Source organism: Myodes glareolus, chromosome 5 (assembly GCF_982192425.1).
Source record: "Myodes glareolus chromosome 5, mMyoGla1.1, whole genome shotgun sequence".
In the NCBI taxonomy this organism is placed as follows: Eukaryota; Metazoa; Chordata; class Mammalia; order Rodentia; family Cricetidae; genus Myodes; species Myodes glareolus.
This window is the reverse complement of record NC_142030.1, coordinates 35,240,764-35,248,812: the sequence shown is the minus strand read 5'-3', so window position 1 is coordinate 35,248,812 and position 8,049 is coordinate 35,240,764. Positions and strand designations below refer to the sequence as shown.

The window sequence follows — 8,049 nt, the reverse complement described above, 5'->3', positions numbered from 1 at the left end:
ATTTCTGCTTTGTTCTTCTAAGTAATTACACATCTACTCAAAATTCCAGCTTAAAGAAGGGCTGTGACTTGACATTAAGGGATGGGGAGCATATTCCAGTTAGAAATAAGGGTTCCTGCAACTGTAAGTTGGCAGGCCTGACCAGGGTGCGAATGAATGCATAGCAGTCCATCAACAAAATGGGAAGTGAGGCTGAAGGGAGAAAGGTGAGAACTATCTTCCCAAAGAGAGGAATCTGGGGAGAAAAAAAAAGAGCTCACTCAGAACCCCTGGGCTGTGTACTTTAAAAGGGTGAACTGTGTGTCATATAAATTGTATTTACTTATGATACCAAGAGAAACCAAAGAGAAAGACTCCCACAGAAGACTCCAAGGCATGTGTGCGGATGCACTTTCTTTCTCCTGGGCCTCTCCCTTGGATTGGACGTTTCTTTTCCTCTGCAGAGGGCTGTGAAGGAAAGAGCAGTGTCTGGTAAGGGTTGTTCTGAGAGGCACAGAGCCCATGTGCGGAGCGAAGAGAGGCGGTGACAACGGAGGAAGGGAAGGAAAGGGATATGGAAGACAGGGCCAAGGATCAGCCTCGGGAAGTCACTATGGCAACAGAAGAGTAAATCGTATGGAAACAAGGATGGTTGTTAGAACAATAAAAGAGAATGCTGTGATGGCTGCTGACCCAGGCACTGGGGTATCTGACTAGAACATTCAGGGCTCCAGGAGTCCTCGCCTGTCAGTCAGACGTGGTGTACCCCCTGAACCCTACTAGTCACTATTTTCTTTTGTCTCCATGACTAGTGCGGCAAGAAACGAATATATGCAAATTTCCCTCAATCATGGTCCCTCCCTTTCCACTTGCAGTGGTTGGTCTCCAGAAACAGCTCCCCCAAAGCCATGCTTTCCACTGTTCACATCTGCATCTCATCCCCACCAAGCTTGACAACGGCTAAGAAGTCCAAGTCTCTCCAAGCAACCATGCTAGGAGGGAGCCCTAGGGAGCCACAGGTTGAGAGCAATTCCCAGCTAGTCCGAGTCTTCCCTGCCATCTCAATTCCCAGCTAGTCCGAGTCTTCCCATCTCAGTCTGGAACCAGGTATGAGGGTAAAAAGGTCATCTTGGAAGTCCAGCCTAGGTAGAAGTAGGGAATGCCCTAGCTGTGAATACACACACCTACAGTACGTTAAAGGGGATGACTCAGCAGGGCCCAGTCAACTAATGTAACCATGGAAAAGAAAGACACATGCTCTAAATCCCTACTTTTGGAAGAGCTTATTGCACAGTGATAGAGGACTAGAACAAGCCCAACAAGCCACACCAAGATCACCCTGTAAATATTGGGGTCACTTCCATTGATTGGAGCAGGAAAACAGCCATCACCCCATCAGTGACTTTAATACTTATGCTGTATGAGTCTCTGACGATGCTAGCCCTTCTTCCCACATTTCCAAATTGTGTTTCTAAACACAGAGGCCATGGAGCAGAAGTTGTCTGCTGATGGCTACTCAATTTCCTGAAACACCCAGTGATTTGGGGGGAATACCTGGGATTATTCTACTTGTCCAATAGCTGAGTACCCCTTTCCTCATGTAGAGGTCTGAAATGCCCTGATCCTGCTTGAACTATGCACAAAAGTCCCCTCAGAGGGACCTGAGAAAGATCGGGAAAGGGAGAAGCATCCACAGAATCCTCAGGCCAGACTGGAACCCACCACAGTCCCTGGCTCCCTCTGCCTGTTGATTTGGGACTCATGGTGTTTTATGTTTTATTACTGGTGGCCCAAGGCCAAGGCTACAAATAAATGTTTATGCTGGCAAGAAGGGGCATCATTTCCTGGGCTGCATTTCAGGGGAGGAAAGTCATGTTTCAAGACTTATTCTCTTTGTATGGTGTCCATTTTCTCCTCATGCCATGCCAAGGTCAAAACAGAGCCAGCTTCTAGGGTTGAAAATTCTATTCTAATGCGCATGCTTGGCCCCCTGGAGGACACAGGGGCTTGTTCTACAGATGAAACCCTTTCCCCAGCGCTGGCATTGTTTAGTTTCTCATGGATATGTTTCTTTTGAGTGTTTCCAGAGTGTCAGGACAAAGAGCACATACAGGCACTGGCGTATGACACTGAAGCGCCAGCCACTGCCATTGTTGGCATTTGTAATCACGACTTCTAGACTGTCCGTCTTACTCAGAGATCTCCGGCCAGTATTACCGAGGGTCCTTACCTGTGCTGGATGTTATGGTTGCCAAGACATTCTGACATGGTCAAGACCTGAAGGCGGTAGATTATTAACTTGGACAGGGAGTGATAAACAATCATCTTTGGTAGTCATGTAACTCATTACACACATGCATACTTCCCTACACCTACACACATACACATACCTGAATGAGATGATGCCTTTGGGTACAACAAGATGCCTTTTTGTTTCAGCAGCTAAATGCCAGAGCAGCTGAGAGGCTCCACACAAAGCTAGATCCTCAGTTCTACACAAAGCTGGGGCTCTGGCCCTCACTCTTGACTTCTGTTTCCCTTGGGACAAGTGATAGGAGTCAGATCCTTAGTGATGGCCAATACAGTCTGTGAAGCCAGCGAAGTAGTTCTCAGGCCTCCACACTACCCGGGGCACTGCTTCTCAGCTCCCGTGCTTGATCCTCAGTCCTGCCTGGTTCCAATTCCACAGCAAAGATGGAAAAACAGAATCATAGGAAACAAATCCAGCGAGCTGGGCCTAGGGCAAAAGGCAAGAGGCCAAGTCAGGGCTTGGAGGAAGCTAAAGTTTGTAGAGAGGGGGTTTTGGGGAGGTTGAGAAAAGGGGCATTTGGACAAGAGAACAACACTCAGAGGTCTCCTGTCTGGGCTGTGGAACTCGAATCTTGTGTATAATGACAGAAGACTCATACGGGATGAAGATCTTCACTTAACTACTTTAGCCTGCCTCTTCCATAACTCAGCCCCAAGAATACTCAGTCTCTGAATTTTCCTTTAAGGCAATGATGTAAGGTGAAAAATGTTTTAGCATGTGGACCTGTGAAATAACCTTGCCATTCTCACTGCTGCCAGTAGCAACATCAAGGAGGGCCTAAAGAAACCCTCCACACCAACCTTCCACATTCTACCTGGTCAGTTTAGGGAGAAGGAGATTCCGGTTGGCCACTCTTGTTCCTTGTCCTCTACAGGAGTGTGACCAGCTGGGGCTGAAGAAGTCATGAGTTGGGGAAAGGCTCTTGCCCACTCGAGCCCTGTACTCCTTTCATGTTCTCACCAAGGGAATCCAGGTAGAAGGTGCTGAGCATCCTGCCCGGCTTGTACACTTCCTCTGGGCTCTGCATGATTGCTGTCTCCCTGATTTTCAGTGCTGGAAATGCCACAAGAATGGAGCCCAGCATGCCTTCCTCCTCATGAAGTACCTGGCACAGCACTGACCGACCCTCATAAAATGACCGCTGACTGGTAAGTATTGGACCATCCAGAAGGACATTGGTAAGGAACCTGATAAAGTCACACACTGGTCCTCAACTCCTTGAACGAAAGCATACTCTTCTGTTCTCACATAACTCAGGAGGACACACACGAAGAGGTCCACCGGGCAATCCCACATTCATCTTCGACCTTCATGGCAATTACACGCCTGCGTCAAGGAGCCTAAATGACAGATTTGACGGCAAAGTCCTGTCGCCAGGCCCTTTTCATCCACCCAACCATGCCAATGCTCTCCTGAATCACTTGGTTCTCCCCACTGCTCTCATGCCTTAATGTCCCTAAGTTCCATGGTCAGTGTATTTGTTGAGTCCCTAAGGCCTATTGTGGTGGCTGTGGGGAAGGTGTTTGGGAGGTACTCGGTGTTCCTTGAGTCCATGAGAGCAGGACCTTTGATGAAATTGATGTCCTTACAAGAAACTAGACTTCTCTTGGCTGTGTGAGGACCCAGCGGCACGGCAGTTGTATTCTAGTTGGGATGAGAGTCTTAGCTCTGCTTCTGTTGCTGTGATAAACACTAACCAAAACCAACTTGGGGAAAGATAGATTAATGTGGCTTGTATGTTCTCATCTGTCATCGAGGCCAGCCAAGGCAGGGACCTAGAGACCGAAACTGAAGCGGAGGCCACGGAGAAACACTGTTCACAGGATTGCTCAGTTTGTTTTCCTATACAACTCAGAGCCATCTGCCCAGGGGTGGTACTTCCAACAGTGGGCTGATCTCCCGACATCAATTATCGATCGAGAAAATGCCCACAGACAAGCCAATCTGATGGAAGCAATTTCTTAAGTGTTTCCTCTTCCCAGGTAACTCAAGTTTGTGTCAAGTTGTCAAAACCAACTAGTTCTGGGTTTTCATTATAACTCAGTCCAGCAACTCTTCCTCTGACTGTTCAGTTTCCAGAACTGTGACACATAAGTGGCTGGACTTTAAACTTCCTGGGTCACTCTGTGTTTATACAGCAGCAGGAACCGACAGACGAGTTCCCTCACTTCTGCAAATCTAATCCTTAGTAACATTCTTGACCCCTTCCTCCATCCCATGCTGATCTGAGCAGCTGTCTCTGTCTGATAGGATAGTCTCTCTGCATGGGTAGGCCACCAAACAGTCAGAGAGGGGGCTTGGGCTTCTGACAGCAAAAGCAAGCCCTGCCTTGACAAGTGTGCACTCTCTGTAGCAGAGACAGAAACAGGCTCATGAAGAGACGAAGAAGATGCCACGAGCTCCTCTTCCTGCCTGTGTGTGGGAGTCTCTGTCCAGAGCAGGCCTCAAGCTGAGTGATGAGCATGTGAAAGGAGGGACCCGAAGGTCACTCATGATTATCTCCCATGCCAACAGCATTGTGGGTCAGGGGTACAGGGAGCTCCATGCCCAGGGGCTTTGGGGAGGATCTACAATGAAAGAATCTTTAGTGTCAGAGCAAATGGGATCACTGGAAACTGGGTAGGGTGAGAAGCAATGACTGAGCTGTGCCTTGGGGCCACCAGGCGACCGTCCACACCTGAGAGTTTTCAGGATCCACGAAAAGAAACAACAGAAGCTCACTGCTGGGTGGGCTCTGGGGAGACCATGCTGGGGCCTCAAACCCAAGTCTCCTGGACTCCTTTGGTAGCACCGGCCTCCCCTATTTTGAGTAAATCTGAGCAATAGCTTTAGAAGCTCCTAACTCAGACATTTTGACCTGAGACACCTAGAGGTCGCACATGGGATGCTGGAAAAATGCCAGTCATGCGACTGGGAGGCTTAGCACATTTTAAACCTTCTCAGATTTGAACGTGGAGCTGGGGTGGAGAACCACTTGTTCGAAGAATGTCTGAGGAGGACGCAGCCTGTCTTCACATGTCGCCGCCCATGAGGTGAAAGAAACTCTTGCAAAGACCCTTATTTCTGCCTTGGAACCTTCTCCTAGAACTTCAAAACTGTATGCATCACGTTATTAATCACAGTCATTGCATTAGCCATTGTTAACCTCTTCAATGTAGTTCTCCCTTCTAAGTTAAATTTTGCATTTTTTTTGACCAACAGCTCCCAGTCTGCACCACCGACCTCCATATGATCGCCAGAGACACTTCTGGATGGCCAGTCACCCAGAAGTGTCAGCTTCTTAACATACCTTCCCCAAAGTAAGGACTATTCTTAGCCCCATTTTGTGGGTGAGGAAACATTCTTAGAGGTATGGCTAATCATTTAATCAAGGTCACAAACCTGGAGGGAACCACGGCTTACTGGCCTGCACCCAGCTAGTGTAGGGGGGATTTTCTCTGCATGTGTTCCATCCTTCCATCATATATAAACAGCGTTGTGAAGACGATGTTGGGATGGGCAGCCAAAGCTCTCAGTGCTCCCCACCCTCCTAGCAGGATCTCATGGATTTCTCCTGCTCTTGCTCCCTCTTTTCCAATAGACTTGGTTTGCAGGATTCTTCTCTCTTGCTCTAGGAGACTTCCCTGTTCCACATTTCTAGGCGGTTACAGTGACTATTTATTTCTCTCCTACCATCCAAGGCTTTAACTGGTGATTAATGATCCACAATAAAACAAATAAGTGTTTATTGTATCACTGAACTTCTGAGTGGTGTTCTTGCCAACCTCGCATTGTGTAGAAAGAGTCTGGATGTAGAGCTATGAGGGAAACCCCACACACATCCAGCTGCACTCATCTCTTTGTGAGATCCTTAAACGGAAGTTTAGCGGCAAAGAAACTCCTCACCTTGCTTCTTTCCGTGGGACCCTTCACCAAACCGAACTGTGAAACTTTCTTGGAAATCCAGAAAATTAAATGAAACAAGAACACTGTGGAATATATTATACATTCTGGCACGGATTAATGAAAAGCTCTTTGCTTGTAAAAGGAAAGTAAAGATTCAGTTCGTTCAAACAAGGAAAGCTCTGTGGTGAAATCTACATTTTCCATGTGGCTTCAACACCTCTACCTGCTGGGAGGGAGGAAACAGCCTGGCACACACATGCCTTCTTCATGGGTAGAGTGATTAAGAGGGGTTGCCCAACACAGGGCAAATCACCTCAAATGCAGCAGAAGATGCAAGGTGTTACTTTCACGTTCTGTATGAAGAAGGGGCTGAGAAGTTCATAGATGTACTTGGGATGATTCAGCTACTAAGCCCTCAGGCCACACCTCATCTTAAGCTCTGAGTTTTTCAGTATGTGACATGGCTTCCCTAGTGGGCCGACAGGTCCAAAATCTAAACAGGTTCATCCTTCAAAAGTCAGAACTCACTACAGTTGAGGTGTTTATGAACCTGGGATTGTCCATAGATCATCTTCAGGGACTGTGGTTGAGCCTGTCCCCAGTGCTTTGGGGAAGCCTATGAAACTTCCTTGACTTGGAGTCTCTCTCCACACTTTTCTGTCTCCTTTGGACATGATGTCATCATTCTTGTTTCTGTTCCATGAAAAACATGAGGGTCACAGGCCCTGACTAACAGATAAGCTTTGCTGAAGAATGCATATGCTTGGTATCCTCCAGGACTCAGTCTCTCTGTCTGCAAAGTAGGAGTTTTAACTGTTGATTCTGGAACTGGGGCTGCTATAAAGATCAGTGAGATGCTGAAGACATTGAATAAACTGTTCCCATTTCATTGTAGATTGAACCTTTTATCTCCCCCAAGGTTCAGATGCTTTAGATACCCTGAATGAGTTGTTGACAGAGGTTTCTATCCCACAGGTCCCACAGCCATTTAGTCCCAAATAAACACACAGAGGTCTACACTAATCACAAACTGATCAGTCTAGTATCAGGCTTTTCTTATTAATTAATTCTTACATCTTAAACTTGCCCATTATTCTTGTCTATGTTAGCCACATGGCTTGGTACCTTTTTCGGCGAGGCAGTCACATCTTGCTTCCTCTATGGCTGGGTCACGACTGTGGACTGCATCTCTTCCCAGAATTTTCCTGTTCTCATTGCTCCGCCTCTACTTCCTGCTTGGTCTCCCCACCTATACTTCCTACCTGGCTACTGGCCACTCAACATTTTATTAAAAATAATACAAGTGACAAGATGAAAGACCATTGTCCCACAGCAATGAATGAGAGGAGGGCCACAGAAAAAGAGCCTGCACCCAGAGAAGCACATCATTTTTATTTATTTATTTATTCCTTTTTATTTTATTTATTTATTTTCTTATTTTACTTATTAATTGATGTGGGATTCTTCTCTGTATGCTGTAAATATCATTGGTAAATAAAGAAACTGCCTTGGCCTGTTGATAGGGCAGAACTTAGATAGGCTGGGAAAACTAAACTGAATGCTGGGAGGAAGAAGATGGAGTCAGGGAGAAGCCATGGAGCTGCCGCCAGAGACAGACTTGCTGAAATCTTGCTGGTAGGCCATGATCCTCATGCTAAAATATAAAATAATGGAGATGTGTTAATTCTAGATGTAAGAGCTAGCTAGCAATACACTTAAGTAATTGGCCAAGCAGTGATTTAATTAATACAGTTTCTGTATGGCTATTTCGGGAGTTTGGGCAGCTAGGAAACAAACAAGCAGCCTCCTTAGAACAATTAATAAATACAGTACACTTCTAATCTTAGAAATAAGCTTCAAGTAAAACCTGAATT

General features: G+C 46.6%; 1 long non-coding RNA gene across 1 annotated transcript; it reads left to right on the top strand.

The window, feature by feature from the left end:
- Nucleotides 1-3,336: 3,336 nt before the first annotated feature.
- On the top strand, nucleotides 3,337-6,022 carry LOC146894878 (uncharacterized). The gene is made up of 2 exons (XR_015001299.2): nucleotides 3,337-3,438; nucleotides 5,234-6,022. It is a non-coding gene; the product is annotated as an uncharacterized LOC146894878 (long non-coding RNA).
- Nucleotides 6,023-8,049: the final 2,027 nt, after the last annotated feature.